At 36.6% G+C, this 27,068-nt stretch overlaps 1 protein-coding gene and 2 pseudogenes across 2 annotated transcripts in view; 2 read left to right on the forward strand and 1 right to left on the reverse strand.

Moving 5' to 3' along the window:
- LOC103263401 (gephyrin-like) overlaps window positions 1–27,068 on the forward strand; it is a 324,475-nt gene that overhangs the window by 146,101 nt on the left and 151,306 nt on the right. The window lies entirely within an intron of this gene.
- On the reverse strand, window positions 1,647–3,247 carry LOC103263400 (annotated as a pseudogene).
- Window positions 18,361–18,810, forward strand: LOC103263395 (annotated as a pseudogene). Its single transcript, XR_504495.2, has one exon. The product of XR_504495.2 is annotated as a non-histone chromosomal protein HMG-17 pseudogene (transcript).

The raw sequence follows: 27,068 nt of genomic DNA on the forward strand, positions 1-27,068 counted from the left end.
TTGGAGAACTCTTTTTTTATATTGTCAAAATTATTTTTCTGGTTCTTCTCATTTGGGTAGCATATTTCTTCTTATTTGAGATTGGCTGGAGGCTGATATCGGCCCTGTAGGATTCTTTGGTTATTTATATCCTTGGTGTGGTGAGTGTCTCAATTCCTAGCTGTAGCAGTCCTGTGCTTGGTACCTGCACTAGATCATGGTGTCCTGAGTGGCAGAGTGGCTTGAGGCAGTCCTTTGAGATGAAGACTATAGGGTATGACTCCATCATTTCTCCAGAGTTCTCAGCCTCTTTTGGTGTTCAACACTTGAAAAGTGCTGTTAGTTGTGGTTTGGGGTCAGGTCTTCCTCAAACCTGAAGTATTATATCAGATGTGGTAGGCTGTGTTGTTGGCTTCGGGCCAGGAGGTGGAGCTTGTGGGAGAAAGCCAGCTGTAATGGTAGCTGTGGTGTTTCTGTTTGGCAAGTGTTGCTCCAAGGAAGTGCCCAGCCAACCTAGGCAGAGTGTGAGGCTCTGAGGATTACCCAAGTTCTCTGTTTTGAGATTTTGGGGAGACTAGGGGTGAACTCAAGCACCCCATAAGTGTGTACTCTTGGCTACCCCTGTAGTAATTAGGAGTGAGTCCCTGGCCACTGGGGTAATGCTATTGTGCTGGGTGGGCACAGAAGAGTTTACACAGGGAGTGAGAGGTTGCTGTGGCCATGAGTTTTGCCTTGATCCCTGTCTTAGACTCAGGTGGTTTTCCCAATGTCAAAGTACAACCAGCCTCAGAGTCTCAGGTGTTTTCACAGCAGCACTCCTCATTCAGAAACTGTTTGTTGCCATGGAGTTTGCCCTCATGGTCCATTTCAAGATCTCCCAGACTTGCTAAAAAGCAGCTGCCCACATGGATTGAATTCCTGGGATATGGCAGCTGAAGCTGCTCAGGGCTTTTTTGTTTCTTCTTGCACCATTCCATGTGGGTTTTGGCAGAACACAGCAGTAGGTAAGGCAGTCTCATGAAGGACTGGAGTCCCACAAAGCTCAGGGAGCCCTCCAAGTTCACAACAGGAGCATAGAACTCCTGAATTCTCCTCACTCACCTTCTCCACTGTGTTTAGAGGCTACTGATGATATGTGCCATGATCTAGAGGAGAGTCTCACCAGTTTCAGCCCAAGTCACTTGATTTTGTTCTTTTTTGCACTATGTGGTTATTATCACTTCTTTTTTTTTTTGAGTTGGAGTCTCACTCTGTCGCCCAGACTGGAGTGCAGTGGCCGCTGCCAGCCCCCGCAGCCTCGACCTGCTGGGCTCCGGCGATCCTTCCGCCTCAGCCTTCCGAGTAGCAGAATTACAGGTGCACGCTACCATGCCCGGCTAATTTTTTGATTTTTTATTGTAGAGATGAGGTCTCGCCTACCTAGGCGGGTCTCGAACCTGCAGGCTCAGGCAATCCACTCACCTCAGCCTCCCAAAGGCGCAGGATTACAGGCTGAGCCACCTCATTAGATGTTTATTGCTGTATTACAGGGTCAGCAGAGTGCAGCGTAAGCAGCGCCAGGAGCCCATGTTCTCATGCCCTAATGACTTTATACACACTTTCTTTCCCTTATGAAATCCTTCCAGACATCTCTGAGATTCCCTGGGAATGCATATCTCCTCTCCCTGCTAATCACAGTGGGTCGGTGTCTTCAGAAAAGCTCCAGAATCTGAGACTAGTGAGTAGAGCTGGAAGGCTTTGGTCACATACTGCTTCCAGGCTGGGCAGCAAGGAGGAGATGCCCCTGATGTGCTGGGTCTCCCCGTCTAACACCATGGAGGTCTGGTAGGATGCAGCTCATGCCTGCCTCTGCCTGGAGGCCAATCATGGTAGGCAGCATTGAAGAGTTGGAGGGCTCAGCTCAAAACATGAGCAGGGGCAGGCCTCTTGGAGAGGCACTTCTGGCCTGAAGACAGCTCCATTGAGCATCTGCTCACAGATATGGTTCCCTGGACCCACCCCACGACCTGGTAGGGGACGCCTGCTAGGGCCAAGGTCAGGAGGCATTCCCCAAAGCCATGCTCTCCTGATACAGCAGGGTTGTGGGATGTGGTGACACTGAGACCAGCCTCTTTCCTCACTAGCTTGGTGGTCACTAAGTTCACGTCTACCTGCTCAGAAGCCTCTTTCAGGAGGCTGTCGATGACTGTAGGACTTAGGCAGTTCCCAGCATTCTTCAGGGATGTTCTGTGTTACCACCTGGGTGGTCCCCTTGCGGGATCCAGCCCACTCTCATATCATTGTTCCCAGAGCTTCTGCCAGACCAATTCAAGTCTTGGTGTGTGAAGGGAAGGCACTGGTAAGGGACATTCAAAACCCCCGCTAGAGATTTCCCCTTTACCATGTCCACGAACTGGATGGCAATTTCCTCCTCACAGTGACTCTGGGGATGACATTCTTGTGGTTCACCAAGGCTCAATCCCATGGTGGCTTATCTGTAAACACGTCCAGTGTGGCCCCCGCACACTGACCAGACTGCAAGGCCTGGAGCAGAGCAACCTTATCCACAATCCCTCTGCAGTCACAGTTCACCACACACACTCCCTTCTTGCTCTGGGCAAAGGTACTGTCATTCAGTAGGCCTATTGTGGAGGGCAGGAGAGACATATACACAGTGATGAAATCACAGAGAGGCCAGATCCCCTTCAGGGGCAGCTGCTGAACACCAAAGGAGGCCAAGACCTCTGGAGAAATGATGGGGTTGTACTCTATAGTCTTCATCCCAAAGGACTGCATCTGGGTGGCCACTTCTTGCCTAATCCTGCCCAGGCCAAGATTCTCAGGGTCTTTCCATTTAGCTCTGTTCCCATGAATTTCTTCTGCTTCCATTTGCAAGCCTTCATCAAAGCCTTTGCCTGGGAAATATGCCTGGCCAGGCACATGATCATCCCACAGGTGAGCACCATGGAACTGAGGCTGTTCTCATTGGGGGTGTTCATCACCAGGATACCTTTCCTTGTTACGGCCTCCAGATCCACACTGTTCGTACTTTATGCCAGCCATGTTCACCACCTGGAGCTTCTTGGCAGTGTTCATGACATCAGCAGTCATCTTCTTGTCCTAGTGAACGTATGATAAGGCCTTCGCAGTCCGGCAGCTCTGCTTTCAGCTCCTCTTTGCTGAGGTTCTGCTTCTCCACCTCCTACAGCCCTCCATTTTTCAGAATCTTCTGGCAGCAAGGGTCCAGGCTGTCACCAATGAGCACTTTCCAGAGATTTGCAAAAGCCATGGCTGGACTTGGCCTCAGAATCAGCCGCTCTCTGTATGCATTAGAACCTAAGCCAGGAAGCTGCTGTGCAGGCTGGCAGGTTGTGTAACTGGGCAGGATCCTCAATCTCCTGCTCCCTATTAGACTCCTATTGTCACTTCTTTGATAAGTCATGGGGCGTGCTGCTTGTCTTCTTGTCTGACTGCTAAAGACACTGTCTATCTTGATTTATTCCATAGGAGAAACTGTAACTGCCTCGTGTTGGCCTTCTTAATCCTCTCTCCAATTTTTTTTTAAACACAGTATCTCCAAAGCACAACAAAGCTACTCACAGTAAAATGAGGCATGTGACACAGAGTCATGAAGTGTGTGCATGCTGTTAGAAAAATGGCACCAATAGACTTAGATGATACATCGTTACCACAAAACTTCAATTAAAAAAACCCACGTCATCTCCAAAGCACAATAAAGCTAATCGCAATAAAACGAAGTATGTCTATAATTACCAATAATGAGCTGACACTAAAGGAAAGGAGACCAACACATTAGTCTAAGTTAGGAATCTCTAAAGTGACACAGTAGCAGCGGTGAAAAAGAGAAGAGTGATTGATTTAAGAGATAACCATGTGATTGAATTGATAGCATTGAATCCTGATACACCCACTGAAAAATATACCAACATATATTTAAATTAAAATATTTAAAATTTGTGGTAGAGTCTATAATTCTAATTTGCAAGCACTCCCAATAATGTCTTTGCTATATAACTTTTAAGGCGCCTCCTTGACTTATGACTTTGGATTTGACCATCTAACTTGCTTTTACGAATGGCATGAGCTTCTCTATGTATGCTTCCTCTCTTACACATCTACCATGCACTGAGAATATGTGTGACAACTTATTGTTCTCACTAGAAGGATGAGAAATATTGGAGGAGAGCTACTACCAGCACCGGGCCAGACGATGCTCCAGTTACCCACGTATTCATGTGTGAACCCAGTTGAGCCCAGCCAAGAACAGCCCTTCTTTAGCCAGTCTATGGATTTAGAAGAAATAAGTTATGGTTGTTAAGCCTGTGAATTTTAGGGTGGCTGCAGTAGCTAACTGATAAAAAGTATTCTCCTTAAAGATTTTTAAAATAAATTTATATTCTATTATCTTTTATCAACTGGTGGGGAAGTAAAAGATATATGTCCACTGGTCCAACAGGAAAACTGCTTTTATTTATTAGATTGTCTTAATAGAAGCAATCATACATCTGGAAAGGGAAAAATAAAACTATTATTAATTTTTTTTTTGAGTTGGAGTCTTACTCCATTGCCCAGGCTGAAGTGCAGTGACATGCTCACAGCCACCCCATTGTCGACCTGCTGGTCTCAGGTGATCCTTCTGCCTCAACCTTCCAAGTAGTTGGAACTATAGGCATGCGCTACCACGCCCAGTTAATTTTTTGATTTTATTGCAGAGATGAGGTCTCACCAAGTGCCCAGGCTGTTCTCGAACCCCTGGACTCAGGCAGTCCTCTCGCCTCAGCCCCCGCAAAGTGCTGGGATTACAGGCTTGAGCTATTGTGCCTGGCCATATTATTAATTTTTAAAAACAGTTATATTGAAATATACATACCACAAATTGATCCATTTTGAGTACACAATTCAGTGATTTTTAGTATAGTTACAGATTTGTCCAGCCATCACCACAATCTAACTCAGCATTTCTCTCATCCCAAAAGAAATCTTCGTGCCCATTACCAGTCACTTCTTTTCCTCCGCACTCTCTAGCTCTTCCACAGGTAATCACAAAATTACTTCCTATCACTATAGATTTGACTGTTCTGGACTTTTCATATGAATAGAATTTTACAACGTGGGATTTTTTTTGTCTGACTTTTTTCATTTAGCAATTTTTGAGTTTCTGTTTTGAAGCATGTTTTAGTAGTTAGTGTCTTTTAAAATATGAATAGTACTACATTGAGTTCACCACATTTTGTTTATTTGTTCATTAGTTAATGGATAGTTGAGTTGTTTCTACTTTTTGGCTATTATCAGTAATGCCACTATGAACATTCATTTACAAGTGTTTGTGTGGACATTATGTTTTCATTCCTTTTAGGTAAATACTTAGGAGTAGAAATGCTGGGTCATATGGTAACTCTGTTTTCAACATTCTGAGAAACTTAAAACAGTTTTCCATAGTAACTGCCATTTTATATTCCCTCCAGAAATTTATGAAGGAAAATGGATAGTAATTTAATTACATTGAATATTCAATTTGTATTCTTAGAGACTTTAGTGTTATATGCAGAGTGATAGTAACTATATGCAAAAGATAATAGAAATAAACTGTCATGGGTTTTAAAACATATGACGAGAAAAGCAGCATCCTTTGTAACCAGGATTATTTTTTCCTTTTATTTGTAATTCAGTATTCATGACAGTGTGGCTTCCATTTTTCTCTTGATTTACAATAATTTTCTTAGACTAGTCTTGTATATCTCTATGTTGCGATTGGTATGACATGTGCAGGAGTAAATGACTTGAAAAAATTGATGTAATATATTTATGGGATGGACAAATTACAGCTGCATTTTCCATAATTAGAGTGCACTTTGTTTCTTCTAGTTGGAAATTGGAGCAGATTTTGTTGGCAGTTAGTAGTTGAGAACAAGAATCGTGTCTTAGGTTTAAAATCAAAACATTTATTCTTCTAGCTCACCTCTTGCTATTTTGCCAAGCTTGTTAGGCATTCCCTCTCTATACAGCTATTCCCCCTGCATTCCAGTGACTGCTTCCTCCCCTTACCCTTTTATTCCTGAGTATAGTGGCTTACCATTGTTGCCAGTTCTATGTATACTGCCATATCCCATGGTGTTCCCTAAGCCCAGCCCACCTTTATTAAACTCTCTTCTGTTATTGAGTTTGTTTCATCTATTTTATACTAGTACCTTAACTAATAAGAGTACGTTTGAAATCTTAAGATTATCTGATGATAGGATAATGTTTATTTTATAATTTTAGGCCTACCACCTGGCTGGCTCAGTCAGTAGAGCAGGAGACTCTTCATTTTTAGGAAGTTCCCTGTCTGACTTATTTAACTTGTTCAAATTTCTCCATAAGACACAAAATGGATTGTCAATGGCCCTAACTTAAAATTGATATCTCACAACTTTGTAGAATGTACCTCTCAGCAGTGAATAGTCTGTAACCCATTTAACAGTTGAAGAAATGTGTAAGACCTTTTAAAGTACAATCTTAAATCTCATTAAGGTTTTCTAAAGTAGTATAAATGATATGATACAATAATATAAGTAAGATCTACTTATTTTCTACTATTAGCCTATATAATTATTAGATTTTACATTATTCTTTGCAGTGATTTTGTTGTACCAAACTCACTTAGTACTATTGTACCTATGCAGAAATTACAGTAATATATTTTCTTAGTTAAAAAAATTAAAATAGCCTTCTAACTTGTATGAGCTCTTTTATTTAGAATAGTTGTCAGTATATCTCAGATGCATCCGTGCAAATGTGAACAGTGCTAAGAATCAATTATACAGCCTAAATAAGGGTTTTTATATTTATTTTTCTTATACCTTTATGGAAACCTTGAGTGTGTGTTATTAGTGAATATTTGTCCTTTTTTAGATGGTCTTTTAACCTCTAATGTTGTATGATCAAATCCTTTACCCCAATAAAACATTCATCAGTATAGCTTAAATAATAAATAAATGTTAATTTTTAGTCTTTCTACTTTATTAGAGATTAAAATTTCTAATAAGAAATTTTCTCTGAATTTGTGTAAATTAGTGCTAATGGGTTGATTGATGACTTCAATGTCTAAAAATATGAAATCAGAGAGGTAGAGAGAGTATCAGTTATAAAGTTATCAGGAAGAGTTTATGCAAGCAAAATACTTTAAAAAATCCAATGGTATTTGCTAATAGAAAGTAAATGTAATTATTAGTTTGACTTTACTGGCTGTATTTGCTTAATATTAATCCGTCAGAGCATAACTGCATAACATGGGTTTTAAATGAAGCTTGCTCTTACTCTAAATGTACATCACTAATCTGGCTCTGGGAAATTTTTCAAGTTTTTCACAGCACTTTAAGCCTTATAAAAATGAGCAAGTGATTCATGAATAATAAATATTTCCTAAGAGGTTATTTAAAGTGCCCCCCTTTAATTGACAAAAATTTCCATATGTTCTTTACCTTTTGAGCAGTAGATTTTATAGATCTATTTAACTACTGTTAGTTTCTGGTGGTCTTTTCAGATCTCTTCCTTTATGATTTATATTTCTATAAAATCTTATATTGATATGTAACTAGAATTATTTGTCATTTTTTAAAAGAATATTAAATTCTAAAAAGTTTTTATGACCCGTGCATATCATTAACCAATATTATGTTGTAAAATAACTCTCTACCTAAATTAGCATAATTTTCTTCCTATATTTTAAGTGTAGGTCAGAATTGGAAAGGTACTAATTTAAATATAGTGTGCTATGAGTCTCTAAAATGGATAACAGGAAAATAATAGTTAAAAAAGGAGCCTTCTAGCATGGTACCAAAAAACGTTTGGACTGTGAATAAACAAGAGAAATTGCACGGCAATCCATGCCAAAACTTACCTTAGTTCTTGCCTTTTAAGAGTTTCTCCCTACTGACTTATCCCAATCATAATTAATTAATATTTGTACACTTGTCTGCATTCTTGTAAGTTGTATGAGGGCAAGGACTATCTATCTTACTCTCTACCCCTAATCTCAGCATATTGTCTGGCACATGGTAGTGATTGCTCAAGAAAGCATCTGCTGAATATATTCATGAATTTGAATGTTTTGACTTACAAGTGAACTTAAACAGTTCTTCTAGAGGGCTTGTAGAATTAATACACGTGTAATAAATATCAACATTCATTGCATGTGTACATGTCAGTATTTAACAACCTTCAGTTATTTGGTGCTTTAAAAATAATTACCAAAAAAATTACTAAGTGCCTTAACACATTTTTATTGTTTGCTGTTTTCACAGTAATCCTGAGATATATGATGGTATTATAGTTGGCCCTCTGCGTCTGCAGGTTTCACATCCAAATCTGCAGATACTAGGTGAGGAGTACGGATGCGAAGGTGACTGTACTTTCTATCCGCAGATGCAGAAGGCCGAAGGTACTTGAGTATCCATGGAATTTGGTATCTACAGGGGTTCTGGAACCAATCCCCCATGGATATGGAAGGGTGACCACATTTCCATTTTATAAGCAAGCAATTAGGAGTAAATATTTGCACCAAGGACACATAGGTTTTTAAGTGACAGATCCTGGACTTGAACCATTTGCTTTTACTATCTTTTGAATGGCAACATTAACTTTGTATCATATACCTAGTCCTTCATTAAGGATGCTTGCAAATTTAATATACATATAATTATCATTAAAAATCTACAAATAAATAAATGAATACCTTTGGTTATTTTACATGTGCTTAGAAGAGTAGTCATCTTTTCATAATGACCATGGAATTTCATAAATCTAGGTTATGTTTAAGTCTAGACCACAAAAGAAAACAGAATAGCCATTTTTCTAAAGTAATTCTGCAAGGCAAGAATAGAAATCCCTGACAGTTAATGAAGTAGCACTTAGTGGTCTTTGAATTACCTAAATTAGTTATTTTCTTGCATGTCCTACAAATACTTGCATTAAGCTCATTACATTTTCTATTATTTCTTTAAAACTAATGCAATTAGCAGTAATGGAGGGAAAGGAGATGAAAAACGGAATAGAGCAAGATATTTTAGTTGAGAGTGGGTATGTATGAGATGGACATGGGGAATCCAGGAAAGCCATGAAAATATTTTTTAAAAAACCTCTGGTATATTTTATTTGAACTAAAATTGTTCATTATATAAGATTATCTTTTTTGAAAACATAGGTAAATCTTAATTGCTAACAGAAAAATGTGTACAATAATACGTAGGCTTGAGTACAAAAGAGGATATATATACAAGCACCCTCAAATATACATGGGAGATATATATACAGTTGCCTTTCTATGCATAGAGGTACACATTAGAAACTAGTATGCCAGGGTAGGAAGGAGGACATTTCACTATAATATACTTTCCTAATTTTGGAATTTTTTACAATGTGAATGTAGTATCTCTTTCAAAAAGCAACTTAAGTGAAAAATAATAATTTCTTAAATACAGGTTAATTTTTCTATATGATGGGAGAAAACTATTATTTATAAAAATTGGTCATTACCTGGATAGGGAATTCTTGATTGAAATACTTGGAGATCTCCATACCGCACTTTCCATAAGTGATATTATAGAGCAAGTAGACAGAGATTAACAAGGAGATGATGTACTTGAATAACACTATAATTCAGATAGACCTAACAGACATATCTAAGACATTCCCCCCAACAACAGCCGAATACATATTTTTCCTAAAAAAAAAAAAAAAAAAAAATGGTCATTAGAATTTGATATTACCCATGATGTTTTTCGAAATCTGTTCTGACCCACTTGATAATAAAAAATAATGTTTAGCCAAGTGCAGTGGCTCACGTCTGCAATTCCTGCACTTTGGGAGGCAGAGGTGAGAAGATTGCCTGAGCCCACAGGTTTGTGACCAGCCTGGGCAACTTGGCGAGACCTTGTCTGTACAATAAATCAAAAAATTAGCTAGGCGTAGTAGCTTGCTCCTGTAGTTCCAGCTACCTAGAAGGCTGAAGTGGAAGGATCACCTGAGCTCCGCAGGTTGAGGCTGCAGTTGCTGTGAGTGTGCCACTGCACTCCAGCCTGGGCAGCAGAGTGAGACTCTGAATTAAAAAAAAAAAAAAATGTTTAAAATATATCCGTTTCTTTACTTTTGTTTTAAAAGAGCTGTTTCTGCCTGTGAACTGAATTCTTTTTTTAATTTTTAATTTTTTTATTTTAAAGATGTGGGATACAATTCGGGATTAGGTAGTATACAAGTGGTCATCGTACAGGTAAAGTTTGGGCCTCCCTTTGGTCTTTACTTCACCTAGTTTGAGATAAGGTATCTTTATTGATGTTATGTTCCCCCTACCCCTGGCAGTTTCCAGCTACTGCCAATCCTTTTCTTATAGTACTATGGTAAACTGAATTCTTTATTCATCTTCACTTTAAATGTATCCCTTTAACTGCATGAAATCTATCAATAATTAATTATATTTATATAAAAAATTGTTATAGGATATTTTTCTTTCCATATCTGTTAGCTTCCATAAGCCTGTACAGTCCCGTATCACCCATTTCAGAATATTACAGTATCCTTCTTAATCTCTCTACCTTTGATCTCACACTAATGAAATCATTTTGTATGCTATTCATATAAAAATTGACTTTATCTTGATAAAAAAATTTATGGGTTCCCAGTGCCTCCATAATTTATTACATATATTTATTTTCCACTAAATTCCAGCACAATTTCCCTTATTTTGCTGCCGTCTGTCTTCTACATGTACAAATCAATTTCTTTCTGTGTCGTATTGTTCAGTCTCTCCTTCAAGAACATCTCCTACTTTATCTTTGCCTAATCTTATGTGACAGAGACAAAAACAATGTATTAAAATATTTACAGCATTTTCTGCCTTTTATTTTTCCCAACTCCCTTCCTGAATAACAGCTAGAAAGGAAAATTGCAAAAGCTAAAGTGTACTAGATTGCTTCACGTAGTAAAGGCATAGCTAGAGAAGGAAAAATTGAAAGGGGAAAGAAAGTTGAGGGCAAGGGGTGAGTTTTGAGTGAATTTTATAAAGAAACAGGAGCGAGATTGCTTTATGAGATATAAGACACTTGCCTGAAGGATGAGCAGAAAGAACTTTTAAGAATTTTGACAGTGCTGGAAGTTTGCTGTGTAATTCCCCACCCACGTATTCAGTATTTAAAGTGGTTTTTGCTTCTTGTGTTTTTTTCACACATTTATATTATGTGATATATAATATATACAAGCTATATATAATCTCTAATATATGTATACTTTTATATATATGTACATACACACACTCCCATTTTGCTTTTTCTTCAGATGATAAACTTATTGGAACCAAAAATCCTCACTTTGTACTCACAGATTGCCTAGGATTCCAATGGAGTAGGAAGGATAGAAATGTTTGAGGTGAGGAAAACAGAAAAGTTTGAAAGATAATTGCTCTTTAATGGTAAAAATAAAAACGGTGAGATCAGCTATAGCTCAGGCTAGCTGAGTCCTTCACTCTTACTCCAGACGAACATTAGAAGAGCAGACAAACAGATTTTTCCACCATATATACAACTTCCTTGGTTTCTTTGTTTCTTAATTTTATCGTTCATTGAAATAATACATTCACATGTTTTAAAAAGCCAAATGATGCTAAAGTAGCTCATAACAACACCAAGAAACAGCAGTTTTTTTCCTGCTGCTTCTCAGAAGCAATCAATTTCTTTTAGCTATTTCTGCTGATATTTATACAGAGTATCCAAAAAAGTATATATAATTTTAAAAAGGAAAAAACTGTATTAACGTTAGAATACTCAATATATACCAATAACAAAAGATGAACACAAGTCATGTTTGACTTCTGCAATTACAGGAGGTGCTCAAAGTGGTGACTATCAGCATCCAGACACTTTTAATTATGGTGAACTACTGCAGGACTTGTTGCATATAAGGTCTCCCAGATATTCCCTTGTGCGCATCACACACAGTACCACGCGTCTCAAACGTATCACAGATACTTGCAGTTGTTAGGCATGTTGGATGTTCTATTGCATACTCACGCCTTCATTGTCGTTGTACTTCCACAATGCTCTTGAATTTTAAATACCATTTCAAAATAGTCTTGCACTTCTCCAATGACAACCATGCTTCCACCATTGTCTTTGTCCTGCTTTGTCTCATGGTTATACTAGCATTCATTTGATTACACCATCTTTTGAGTGAATGTCTTATTACACCTTGCTACTGTAATTCAATTCAACTTCTAAAAGTATTACATTAGAAAATATCTGTTAAAATGTGTATACATCTTTTTGTCACACCTAGTATCCATATTTCAATGTGTCCTTTGCTGTATCAATTTTGGACAGTATGTGTTGACTTCTGTATTAATTTTATACGGCTGCCATAACAAATTATCACAAACATAATGGCTTAATGCAACACAGATTTCTTATGTCAGTCAGTAATTAGGCGTTCCAAACAGGATTTCTCAAGTCTATGATCAGGATGTTAGCAAAACTGCATTTTTTTCTGGAAGCTTTAGGGGAGAATCACTTTCCTTGCTTTTTTTTAGCTTCTAGAGACCACCATCTTTCTTGGGCTCATGGCCGCCTTCTTCCATCTTCAGAGCCAGCAACATCAAGCCAGGCCCAGTCTTCACACTGCTACCTTCTGGTTCTCTTTTCTGATTCCCTCTTGTACTTCTAAGGACCCTTAAAATTACAGTGGGCCCACCAGGATAATCGAGAATACAGTTCCAATTTTAAGGTCAGTTTATTTCCATTTGCAACATTAATTCTTTGCCGAGTAATCTTATATATTTAAAGTTCCAGGGATAGGATTTAAATGCCTTTCGAGGGAAGGCATTATTCTCCTACCACACCTTTCCATTTTGGTACATAAAGATATTAGCTCTCTTATGCTCCTCTCATTTCTTACTAGACTCCCATTATAGTTAATATTACAATTTTTATTAAACCCATATTCAGTTTTTTCATTTTCAAAAAAATTTTTCTATTCATAAATGCCTCTCTTTTGTTTGCTTTGTTTTCAATCTCTAGCTGAGTTTTCGTACTAGTCCTGTAGCTCAGTGAAATCTCACTTAATATAAATCTTTTTCACATGACAAACCACATTAAATAGTCTGACTTTTACTTTTTTCTTGGCGACCTCTCTCCTGTTTCCTTCAAGATCAGAGTGGATAGTTATTTACTTGTACTGAACATTTAGGAGTCTTTATATATAAAGTCTCCTAGTTTTTATTTCTCTACCTTCAGTACCTTGAACCTAAATTCCTGAATATATGAGGAACCCTAGGTTAATCACCTTGTCTGTATGCACCTATGTTATGCCTAGGATAACCGTATAATTGATATTTTTTTAAATGTGGGATAATACAGCAATGGGAAAGAAAGATAATGAGAAGTCAAAGAGCAGGGAAAGGAGGCAGCAGATTTAAATTCAGATTACATTTAGCTCAGACCAAGAGATATAGAAAGATATATCATTTGTTTAAATCAAATTTTGATAAAATTGAAATTTAAATTAGGAGACTTTTGAACTATATTTTCTGCTTATTTTTGAATAACTATTATTTTACATAAATACAATTACTAGGATAGCTAATAGCAAGCTTCAGTTTAAATTATTGCTTGCTCAGAGGTTAAATAGAACTCCTCAATCTAAAGTAAATTCCTATGTATTATATCAAAAAATCCTCATTTATGTTTTCTTTATAGTACTTATTACATTTGAAATTTCCTAATTTATTTATTGCCTGTCTTCCCCAATAGAATGTAAGATCCATGAGTACAAATACTACATTTCTTATTCACTGCCTTCTCTCTAGCACATAGAATCATGTCTAGCACATAATGAGTGCACAATAAATATTCATTCATGTATGAACAAAAATACTTAGGAGTACTATTTTAATCAATAGATGAAATTTTAGTAGTATATTAAGAGAGTCTTTATAAATAATGTTTTAGAGACTCACAAATAATGTTTATTTCTTATGTAGTTTAAAAACGGTCTAATCTCATTTAATCATGCATTCTTTATTTATCAGTAAGGAGTTTAATTATTATGAGTCCTGGTCAAGTTATCATTTAATATACAAATTCTTAATGAATGCTTACTATGACTATATTATATGAAATAATGAAATGGAATTTTACTAGTGTTCATTAAAAAATTTGATTACTAAATAAAACTGCAAATAAGAAAAATGGTGTGTTTATAAATAAAGGCTTCTATCCAATATGCTGATTACTAATGGTTTATGTCAAAATGTTAAAACACTTAAATGATTTTCTAACTTTCTTCTTTGTAAACTTCTTTCTATTTAAGCATTATTTAAGGCATGATAATACAAACATCCCAGTGGCCAACCTACATGAAAGTTCTTTGAAGTAAAGAAACTATTATAGTCTATATTTTTGATGATAATTAATTCCATAATATAAAGTCTGGAAAAGTCTTGTCTTTACAATAGCATTAACATATGAAAATTTAATTTTAAGAAGCATAATTTATGACACAGAAAGGTATCACATAGTAAAACAGTCTGGCTTTGGATTGATATTATTTTAGGTAAAAGATAGTTTTCTGTTTATTAATTGTTCATATCCTTCAGCATGCTAATCTTTCTGAACCTCAGCTACAGTACTTCAGACAGTGTATGTAAAAAATGCCCATTATAAATGCTCGATAAATTCTAGTTCTCTTTCCTTCCCAGATAAAGCTGTCCCAGAGCCTTTTCCCAAAAGTATGACTGCCACCTTTTCCAAAACAGTAGACACAAGAATGGTAAGGTGAAAAGGTACCTATTTAACCCCAGTGAGGTCGACTGTATTGACCAGTGTTGAGGGGAGTTTCTCATCAAAGGCATTTAGTCAAAAGTCTTAAGTCTGCTCATATTTTAAAATGATAACTACATATTTTTCAAAATTATTTTGGTCTTCAATATAAAACAATGTTCTCTATCCTTAATTATGGCTAAAGGACAAAAAAAGGCAGAATGTGAATCAAAGTGTCTTCTATCCTCAATTATGGCTAAAGAGCGGCAAAAAGGTCAAATGATAATATATAATGTTAGATTTGCATATTTACCATATACAGTCAACCCTCCATATCAGCAAGTTCTATATCTACTAATTCAGCCAGCCATGGAACAGAAATATGTGTAGAAAAAAACCACACACACACAATAAAACAACACAAGTATAAAAAACTATATAGTATAACAACTATTTATATAGCATTAAATTGTATTATAAGTGATCTAGAGATGATTAAATTATATGAGAGGATGTATACAAATACTTCATTTTATATATGGGACTTGAGCATCTGGATTTTGGTATCTGCAAGGGCAGGGGAGGTGTTCTAGAGCCAATCACCTGCAGATGCCTAGGATTGACTATACCAAGTACAGTTCTATGAACTTGACATAGATAAACTCATACAGTTAATTCTGTATGGTAGGTATTTTTTATCATTTTATGAATCTGTTGACATAAGAGGGTTTAAGAAAACTTGTCCAAAGTTACAGAACTAACATGTTCCAGGGCTGAGATTCTGATCCTGTTAGCCTGACTCTAGATTCTGTGGTCTTAACTTTCATATTTTTTTTTCTGGTAACCAAAAATAAGTTCAGAGAGGTGGTACAAACTTTAAACAGGTCTAAAATGTTAAGCACAGAATAGATTGAGATCTCTGAAAAGGTGAAGGAAAAATACAAATTATGACTTTTGTAGTTATATCTTCAAGAAAAATTAATCTATTGTATAGAAGTAATAGCATTAATTTAAACTATAATAAAGATATCAGAATTTCTTATTGTATAGGATTAGTATCATAAGTTTAAAATAAAGATAAAATAATTACTTGTCTTTTTATTTTAATCTCTCTCTTCTGCTCTCCTGTGAGGACAATTATTATTACTATAAAAGAATAAGACAATCATGGTCAAAAGTTGAGTATATATGAACAGAACACTTAGGTGCTTTAAATGAGTTAAAAATATTATCAGACTAAAGGACTGTATATCCAAAGATACTAAAAAAATTAAAACCAAAAAAAAACCTCAACAGCATGTGATGTCAGAACCACTGTAAATAGTCATATAGAAAACTGTTGGTTATTTTTTAGAAAAAGAATGGAAAAGTGAACTGTGATTGGCTACTTTGTACTAGGCTCTGTACTAGAAATGGTGTAAATGTTTCATACCCTTAAAAGAACTCAATCTTGCCAGGCGTGGTGGCTCATGCCTGTAATCCCAGTACTTTGGGAGGCTGAGGTGAGAGGATTGCTTGAGCCCATAGATTTGAGACCAGCCTGGTCAACTTGGTGAGATCTCATTTCTACAATAAATCAACAAATTAGCAGGGCATGGTGGTACGTGCCTGTATTTCCAGCTACTTGGAAGGCTGAGGAAAAAAGAAAAAGAAATAAAAAAGAACTTAATCTTAGCTACTCTAATATACTCTATAAGTTCTCAAGGGAATTAAATCAGAAATGATAGATGAGTAGTGAATGATCTTAATATCAACACAAGAATAAATTAGAAGCATTGACAAAATTAGATGTCTTTTGAAGATTTAATAAAGTTGGTAGTGACATTTGTGAATGAACATAACTCAGTGAGAATAAAGTCATGTAAAACTAAACTATTTTCTTCCTTCCTTCTCCCCATTTTCCTCTTTCCTCTTTAGTCTTCCCTTCCTCTTATTTCTTCTTTTCTTGTAAAGAAAATATGTAAACCAAGTTTAGGGTAAGGAATGCTTCTCTGAATTAAGGGAGTGGGTATGATTACAAAGGCCACATAGGGATTTTCCACTGCATTAATCATGCTATATATTGTAACTCAAGTAGTAGGTACAGGATGTTTGTGATATTGTTTATGTTTTTGTATTTCTCAAGTGTTTTATAGCTCAAAATGACTGAAACTAAAAATGATTCAGAATAAGAACAAAAATAGCCCAAATCTACAATTAACATACTTTTTTTTGACATAGTTAAAAGAAAATTGCACTGTGGTCTCTCTCTCTCTTTTTTTTTTTTTACAGATACAAATGAGTGATGTTCTTGATACTAGAGAGTGAAACATTTCTAGTGAGATGTTTAGATCTCATGTGGTAGCAATGAGAATGTCTACATCTCAAGGAGGAGCATTTTCAAATTAAAAATAGATTTGTGCACACAGTGTTTCACTTATTTTAAAGATTGGAAAGTGGGTAACAATATTTAATAGAGATTTTTAGGTTGACTGTAGCTTTAAGATTATAAAGTAATTCTGCTTTTAACTGCAAGAATCATAATTTTTTTTCCAAGCCAAACTGTATCCAGCTTTATTAAAGATACTTTTCATAAACAATCATGGTATTTCAGGCAGGACATGGGCAGACAAACTTTAACAGTATACAGCAACTTTCAAACTCCCTTCTTTAATGGACTACCAAAATCAGAAAGCCACTATAAAAACCCAATAAAATCTTCATTTGATGCTCTGAACAGGGAAGTTTAGAGTGAGGGTTGACATTTCACATTTAGCATGTTGTTTGACAACTTTTTGTTGGTTTTTTTTTTTGAGTTGGAGTCTCACTCGGTCACCTAGACTGGAGTGCAGTGGCTGCTCCCAGCCACCGCAGCCTCGACCTGCTGGGCTCCAGCGATCCTTCCGCCTCAGCCTTCCAAGTAGCTGGAATTACAGGCATGCGCTACCACGACCGGTTGATTTTTTTGATTTATTGTAGAGATGAGGTTTCGCTGCCCAGGCGGGTCTCGAACCCGCGGGCTCAGGCAATCCACTCACTTCATCCTCCCAAAGGCACAGGATTACAGGCTGAGCCACCAAGCCCGGCTGTTTGACAACTTTTCACAAGCCGACCCTGACTTTCAGGAAATGAAATGAAATGAAAATAGCAGCATTTGTCTGAAGATCCACAATCTATAAACGAAATTGCTGCTCTTATGAGGGGTGCCATCTCAGTGGCATCACTGACATACTGGTAACCAATTATTGGGGATCAGGTCCCAACAGATGTCTCGGTTTAAGGGAGTTAAGTCTATGCTGAAGGCAGAAAGGGAGAAGAGGACATAAAAAATGAATGTTTTTCCACACAAGGCATTTTACCAAGGTGGCTATGTGTGTCAACGTCGGGGAATCCCTCCTCCTGGAAGCCAAGAGGAAGTCTCTTAAAACTGGAAGGGAAAGGTGTTTTCCCCACATCAATTCAGCTTTGGAGACATTCTATTAGTGACATATGCCCCTTTCCCAAAAAACAACAATGAAGTGTTCTGTGTGCTAACAACATAGCTTAAAAAAACAAAAACAAAATTCTGCATTTTTATAAAACTTGATAAAAAATAGTATTTCAAACTGTACAGTCACCAGAGCAGTGTGAAGAAGAAGAGGCAAAAACAACCCCCGGACCGACCAAAACCCGCGCGCCGCTCCATCCCCGCGTCCAACGCCTTAGTTCCGCTGCCATCACCATCATGCCCAAGAGAAAGGCTGAAGGGGATGCTAAAGGAGATAAAGCCAAGGTGAAGGACGAACCCCAGAGAAGATCTGCAAGGTTGTCTGCTAAACCTGCTCCTCCAAAGCCAGAGCGCAAGACTAAGAAGGCCCCAGCTAAGAAGGGAGAGAAGGTACCCAAAGGGAAAAAGGGAAAAGCCGATGCTGGCAAGGAGGGGAATAATCCTGCAGAAAATGGAGATGCCAAAACAGACCAGGCACAGAAAGCTGAAGGTGCTGGAGATGCCAAGTGAAGTGTGTGCATTTTTGATAACTGTGTACTTCTGGTGACTGTACAGTTTGAATCATTATAATTTTAATTAAAGTGAATAAAGGACGAAAGAGAACTAAGTCGAAACTAAATATAAGATTTCTGGGAAAAGATAAAAGGGTTAGTAAAAGAAATGAGAAAATTTTTACAGATATGGAAAACAATTATACCTTATTTTGTAATCTTATTTCAACTTTTCAAAGTGGTCACAAAGGAAAAAAAAAGAACATCCAGAAAGTCAAAAAAATCGACATAATTCCCTCAATACTGTGTAGCAAAACTAATTTTAGTATCAATATCCTAGGTTTCTCCTTAGAAGTTAGAATATTATTTCACTCCTGAAAATCTATAATCTATAATATTACAGTTTCACAATATTTTAAGCAAATACTGTGGGATTGATACTGTGCTTAATGCTGAAAATAATGGCATGATTATCTAGATTTGTACTTAGATGATATGGATATTTCAGTGGGAAAGACAGGTGAGCATACAAATAATTGTAATACAATGCTATAAGAGAAGTATGTATAAATACTGGAGAAATAATAGTAGCTAGCATTTTTTAAGCATTTAGTATGTATAAGCCATTTTTCTTTTCAGTGCATATCGCACTTAAGTTACAGAATGCATCTTTATGAGATATAGATAATAGGATTATTACCATTTTACAAGCGATAAATGGGGGAGCACCAAACCATTACATAATTTAACCAACATCTTTAACCTAAGAAATAATAGAGTAAAAAATCAAACCCAGCCTAGTTCCAGAGCGCTATACTGAACTGTCATCTACAAAGAGGAATGTCACCTACAACAACCAGAGGTGGTAGAAGAAAGTGCTAGGAAGAGGCAGGTGGTGGGGAGATATAAAGTCCTTAAGAAAAAAGCTTTTGGAAAAAGTTACTCTTTAGTTGATTGTGCATAGAACTAATAGTGATTGTACAGGTGAATTGTGTGTGGGGAGTGAGAGGTAGAAGACAAAAGAAAAGGTATTAAGAAAAAGGGAACTACATTGGAGGAGGGAAGAGTTAGTCAGGTGTGATGTACAGGAAGTTTTGGAAAAAAACATAGTTGGGTGGTTTTTCTTTTTCTCCACCTCTCCTCATCTTCATCTTCCTCTCCTCCTCCTCCTTCCTCTTCTTTTTTCTTTCCAACATCTGTTTCCTGCTTCCTCCTCCCTCTTCCTCCTCCCTCTTCTTTCTTCTTCTGTCTTCTATCTTCTTCTTCCCTCCTTCTCCTCCTCCCCACTATTTCTTTTTCTTCCTTCCTCCACTCCCTTCTCCTCCTCCCTCTCTCTCACAGTGGGCGTGTCAGTCTAGCTAATGATTTGTCAATTTTGCTAATCTTGTAAAAGAACCAACTTTTGGTTTCATTGATTTTGTCTATTAGTTTCCTGTTCTTTATTGCTTTTATCTTCACTCCAACTTATTATCTCCTATTAGCTTTGGCCTTAGTTTATGCTTTTCTAGTCACTTAAGAACTTAAAGATTTGGGATCTTTCTTCTTTTTTAAAAAATGTAGACATTTATAGCTGTAAATTTTTCTCTTAACAGTGCTTTTGATTCATTCCACAAATTTTGGCATGTTGTATTTTTCTTTTCATTCATCTCAAGATATTTTCTAATTTCCTTTGTTATTTCTTCTTTGATACAGAAAAGAATGATGATTAGAAAATTTCCATGTGGCCAGGTGTGGTGACTCAAGCCTGTAATCCCAGCACTTTGGGAAGCCAAGGTGAGGGGATTGCCTGAGCCCACGGGTTCAAGAACAGCCTGGGCAACTTGGCGAGACCTCATTTCTACAATAAATAAAAAAATTAGCCAGGCATGGTAGCACGCGCCTGTAGTTCTGGCTACTGGGAAGGCTGAGGTGGAAGGATTGCCTGAGCCCAGCAGGTCTATGCTGGGGTGGTCATGAGCGTGCCACTGCACTACAGCCTGGGTGTCGGAGTGAGACTCCAACTTAAAAAAAAGAAAAACAATTTCCACGTAATTGTGAATTTTAAAATTTTCCTTCTGTTTTTGGTTTTTTGTACTTTATATATGTTAGGGTATAATAATTATGTTTTGAAAAGCTGAATAATTCAGTGTGTTAGTACATGTTTTATTTAGGTCATTTGCTGCTTTTGAACTTATAATATATAAGAGTAGTGGTTCTTTACAGAACAGAAAAAAATAATGATCAATACATTACAGGAGGAACAGCTTCCACAGCGCTCTTTTGGATCTTTTGACTCCTTCACTGTGTACAAATAAGTCAAAAAATATATAAGATTAGAGCTGAGCCAAATATTTAGGTTGAAAGATAACAGTCTATTATGATTTTATTATCTCTGTTTGTAAGGACTTGTTATTTTAAAACAACCTTTCAGGGGAAATGCTCTTTTCATACTTCTTTTGATAATGTGCCAGTCTTTCTCTGAGAACAACTTCTACACATCACATTTCACACTAATAACTAGCAAATTGGAGTACAGAAAAATGAATTAAATACCAGTAATTATTAAATGAGTTCTTAATGTTTATACTTGAAATGATGTGTTATAAATATTTAGGATTTACGTTGATCTTTCATGTTCTAAATCTATGAATGCACATTTCATTCATTTATATAGGTAAAGCCACATATTATGAGGTAGATGATTTTTTAAAATGAACCTATTGATGTGGATTTTTCAGGTCAACCTGGGCTTTGAGAGTGTCAACTCAATGAGTCAGTCAGCCAGGCCTCAGAGAGGGTAGTCTGGAGGGTCTGGTAAGCCTAGCCCCAGAAGTGTCAGCTCTAATGTGCTGGCAAGCCCAGCCCTGAGAGTGTTGCTGGTTTGGTGGGCAGGCAAGCCTAGACCCCCTGGAGTGTTGGCTCTGATGGGCTGGCAAGCCAGGCCCTGAGAGTGTTGCTGGTTTGGTGGGCTGGCAAGCCAAGCCCCTGGAGTGTCTCAGTTTCCGAATTTTGCCATCTTCTGGCAGCTCTCCTGGTTCAGCTGGCTCTGTCGACTGGCAAGCCAGCCTCTGGGGTGCACGCCTTTTCGGCTCCAATGTTCTTCTGCAGCTCTTAAGATTGCAGCTCTTCAGGGTCGAGGTTCTTATCTCATGCTCAGGAAGAATGAGGGACATAGACAGCCAGAAAGTGAGAAAGCAGGATTTACTGAGGACAGAAAACCTCCCACAGCAGGAGGGGACCTGAAGGAGGTTCCCCATCTGGGGAGGAAAACCTGGTGCTTATATAGCCCTAAGTCCAAGTCAGTTGGCTGGCACTAGCTGTGATCTGTAGCAGTTTTGACTGGTCAGTATTAAGGGCCAATCGGCAGGAGGTAGGGGCCTAACGGTGAGCTGATTGGTTGTTTTTTGATCCCAGCAGTGAGTACTTAAGCTCTAGCTTGCGAGGCTTCCATGGAGCTTGTTTACCATTGAACCTAAGAGACTTGCTTGGAGCTCGCTACACTGTTATCAAAGGACCTGCCTGTCTGTCCTCCTAGCCTTTCTCTAGTTATCTCCTGTCTCACTATTTTGCTTAACTAGTCATGTATTTATTTGCAAAGTACTGATGAATTACTTGGGAAGTATATTTCTTGGTACTTTTATTCTTTCAGGATGATCACGTAAGCTACTAAAATAGCAATAGTCAGTAATTCTTTGAGTGAGCAGTATACCATGGTGGTGACCAGCATAGACACAGTGGCCTGGCTACTTAGCTGCATCTTATCTGTTTGACCATGGACAGATTACTGTACTTTTCTGGGATATGGTTTACTTGGTTATTAAATAATATTTATGCTGTAGGGCTTTTTTCTTTTACTACTTACTCAGTTCAAATCATTAGAACAGTACCCAGCACATATTAAGTGCTCATCAGGGGATAGCTGATGATATTATTACCAGGTCATATTTTAGGCAGTGGACATAAGTGAATAATATGTAGTCTTTATCTTTAAAACTCTAGCAAGTAGGAGAGACAAATAACTAAGAAGATCATTAACATTCAGTGAGATAAGAGTGATTGTAATATTATATTTTGACTCTATTATTCAGGTATTGTTCATAAAATTCAAGCATCTATATGCAGCACTTCCTGGAGATGATTCTTTAATTTAGAATTTTAAGAATGTTTGAACTTGTACTATAATGAAAAAGCCATATAATTTATTATCTATGTACAATTATCTCTTTACAATGAGATATGTATTTAAATAATTAATTTCAACTGATTTGTACTAGTTCTTCAAATCAATCTTTCTCATTCAGGAATTTATAATAGAGATTCCAATTCTGGCAATGTTGGAGTAGCTTGAGCTGGATTAGCCCTTTCAGTAAAAACAACTATGAAAATGGAATAGAATATATACAAAAATTGTTTGAGGGGATTAGAGAACAACCAGTTTAAGCAAAACTTTAGGGACAGTGGTTCCTGAGAATATAGAAGCACTAGAGGTAAATTCTACATTCACCCTAACTTTTTTCCTGAGAGCATTTATCAGTTCCTAATGTGGAAGACTAGAGTCCAAGTGGAAAATGACAGTCTTACTGCCATTAACCAACTTTAGCTAACTCTTATGATGTGTATATACAAGTTGAATTTCCAGGAAATTCATTAAAAAATAGAATTTCAGAGGCTGAAGAGGTTAGCAGAGATTTTAACAGCTGCATGAGTCAGGGTAAGGTTGGATTTTAAGTTGTGCCAAGGGTGAAGGGCCCTGGTAAACAAAATAGACTCTAAATGAGACCTTAGAAGAACCACAAAATACTGAACAAAAGAAAAGAGAAACTTTAGTTTTAGATGCTTATTTAGTTTTATATCCTATTTTCTTAGACACATTAATTTACTCATTGCATTTAGGTATGTGTAATGAAATAGTAGATACAGAAAAATAAAGAACAAATGAACAGAAAGAGAGCTCAGAAAACAGTTACATGGAAATATATGTCCAAAAATAAAAGCTGAAACCAAAGGGTTCTAAGATACAAATAGCACATAGTAAAAATGATGGGCATTTTAAGCTCTGCCAAGTGACTTCAGCGTAGTCAGTGACTTTAGCAACTATACATATCTTTTTTAACTCAATCTTTCCTCCTAGTAGGGGAGTTCATTATCCCTATTGATGGCTTTTAACATAGTTAGCTTCTCAAACTGTTTGGTCCTAATCTTCTTTTTCTCCTACTCCACTATTTTCTTTATAGTAGAATCAGATCATACAAAATGTTTATAAAAGCATGTGTTCAAAAAATTTTTATGAAAGATGATTTATTTAGAATATTTGGGGATATCCACTATGCTTTCTACTCAATGTATATATTCTCTGGGATGAGTATATCAGACTAGAAACTTGAATCTATACTTCCCTTATTGGTCCCTTAGGACCTCTAAGTAGAAGAGGTCTCTAAGTACCTCAGAGAAAGGACAGTGGAGTGTCCTGGATTTCTGTCATTTAAAAATTACTGGTCACTAACCATGGTATATGTTTCCCTGGTACTCTTTCGATTTCTAATCTAGGTTGCCAGTGAGTACTGGAGATTACTATTCTTTGGATTTATTTTATTGTAAACTCACTCCCTCCACGCCCCACAGAAGGAAAAAGAAAGGAAAGAGGGAAATTGAAGAGTGAAGATACAAGGAAAATTCTGGGATTGAGGATAGAGAAGTAGAAAGTTTATCAGTAACTTCTGTCTTCTTAGTAAGGTGAAGGGCAAGTTTGTCTGATAAAAGTAAGAGAGATGGGTATGAGTGAAAAACTTGGAAAAAGGGAAATTTAGAATAATTGCTATCAGAATGGATAGAATAATTGCTAGTCATGCAGGTAGATGAGTGCGTTAAGAGCAGATAATTAGAAGCATTGTTCAAGCTACAACAGTAGCTTGTACAACAGTACGCAGTTACATCACTATGTTTTCCAGCAACATATAACAATGTTTGTATGTAATAGGTGCTCAGATGATTATTGAATAATTTTAATTGTCAGTTGTGTATCTGAGATTGACTAAATGGACTAAAGAAGAGAATTATACTAAAGGAAATTATATTAAAGAAAAAATACTAAATTTCCTTTAGTATAAAAGGCAATTATACTAAAGGAAGGAAATTATACTAAAGGAAATATGTATGTGACATGAGAAATTGGAATAGTTTCCAGAAAATTGTAGAGAAGATAATCTTCTAAGTTACTGAAAATTAAAGTTGACTTTTAAAAATTTTATTTCCTACCTACTTTATTCTAAGCACTAAACTGAGTTCTGCAATACATTAATGAATAGTTCACACTGTTCCTGACTGTGAAATTCTATAAGGAAATAGTTATATGAGTAGTGCATTTTAAAGAAGGACATTTTATTATGATAAAAGGGTCAACCCATCAAGAAGATATAACAAATATAAACATATATGCACCTAGAAACAGAGTCTCAAAATATATTAAGCAAAAACTGATAGAATTGGAAGGACAAATAGACTATTTAACAATAATAGTTAGGGACTTCAATACCCCACTTTCAATAATGAATAGAACAACTATGCAGCAGAAGAACAGTACATTATAGTCCAAATCTATAGTGCAAAACAATGGAAATGTGTATGCAGTATAGACAGAATATAGGAGTTTATTTTGAAGCATTCATGGAGGGGGCACATTGAGGAAACAGGAGCAGGATTTCAAAACAACTTTCCAATGAAATTAACTTGTCGCTTAAGTTTTAAAGGATATACATTACTGTCTGCTAGGAAGACAGATTAGAGAAGAGCATTATAGGTAATGTACAAAAATTAGAGAACATTATAGGCAAATGTAAATATATGTAAAAATTTGGGTCTTTGGGCAACTATATGTGGCTTTGAGTTGTTGGAACTTTAATGAATTCATTGAGATGGAGTAATGGAAGAAATAATATTGAGAGATGAAGCCAAAGAGGTTTGATTCTGTCACAAGACAGTGAATACTATTATAGATAATGCTGTAGTAATTATTTATAATATATTTTTTAAATTAACAATCATCTATGAAATATCAAGAAATTTAATTGAAAATGAACCAAATCTTAAATTTGTATTATTTTTTGCTCCTTAAAGAATATACTAGTCACAGTTTTGTATCTGGTATATATTTTTTTAAGTTTTTAATATTTGTTACCATGTAGGCTTTTTAAAAAATTATAAACCCTTTAATATTAATGAAGCCTGTAAACCATGAAAGTTGCTCTGTAGAAAATTATAACAAGTAGTCATGTGAACCCTTCTAATGTGCAATATATTGGATACAGTTGTCACAGCTCTTCTTTTAGTAGTAACTAAAATGTGCATATTTATTAATTCTGCATTTACCATACCATGTTCAATGAAACATTGATATTCCTAAAATCTTAATATAGTAGTTGCCCCTCATCTGCGGTTTTGCCTTCCAGTTTATTATCTGCAATCAACTACTGCCCAAAAATATTAAGATATTTTGAGTACATTGTTATAATTATTTTATTGCTTGCTATTGTTGTTAATCTCTTACTATTTCTAATGTAAAAATTAAACTTTATTGTATGAGGTTGACCCCCCAAAACCTGATATTTATTTATTAAAAATTGTGTATTCTTACATGTTTAAATTTCCATCACCTTCAAAGTACTCTTCATTTGCTGAGTATGCCTATTGAGACGCCTTTTCCATCGTTCAAAATGGTTTTTGAACTTGCCAATTTTGATGTCTTTTAGTGCTTTGGCTGTTTTTTGTTTCACTTCTTCCTCATTAGCAAAACATTTCCCTTTGAGGAATTTTTTCATCCAGGGAAACAAAAAAAGTCGCTCAGGGCAAGATTAGGTGAATAAGGTGGGTGGGCACGATAGTCATGCCGTTTTTGGTCAAAAACTACTGAACACTCAGTGCAGTATGGGCAGGTGCACTTGTAAATGACCTATCATGAAATGAGCCAATGAGTTGAAAGAATCGCCAAAAAAAAAAAATTCCCTGAAGCCAAGTGCAGCCTCTCACAACAACACTAGCTGATACACTAATGCTGATGGGTTCCTAGAGCACTTAGCTAGTGGGGGAAACCTGTACTGCAAGGGACCCACCCTTCAAAAGATAATTCTGGGTTTTTTAAAACTCTCCCCTTGTAAGTATATATGTGCAGGGGAAAAAAAGTTTATATAGGGTTTGGTACTATTTGCAATTTCAGTCATTCGCTGGGGGTCCTGGAACATCTCCCATGGATTAGAAGGGACTAATGTGAAAGGTTCTAATAGCTGCAATAAAAGCATTCTCAGGCCTTAGTTCCTTTAGCACCTTTCACTCAGTGATGTCCTTCATTCTTCCTGAGCCACTGGCTCCAGTGGCCATTCT

Source organism: Carlito syrichta, unplaced genomic scaffold (genome assembly GCF_000164805.1).
Source record: "Carlito syrichta isolate Samal-C Ts95f unplaced genomic scaffold, Tarsius_syrichta-2.0.1 Scaffold305058, whole genome shotgun sequence".
Taxonomy (NCBI): Eukaryota; Metazoa; Chordata; class Mammalia; order Primates; family Tarsiidae; genus Carlito; species Carlito syrichta.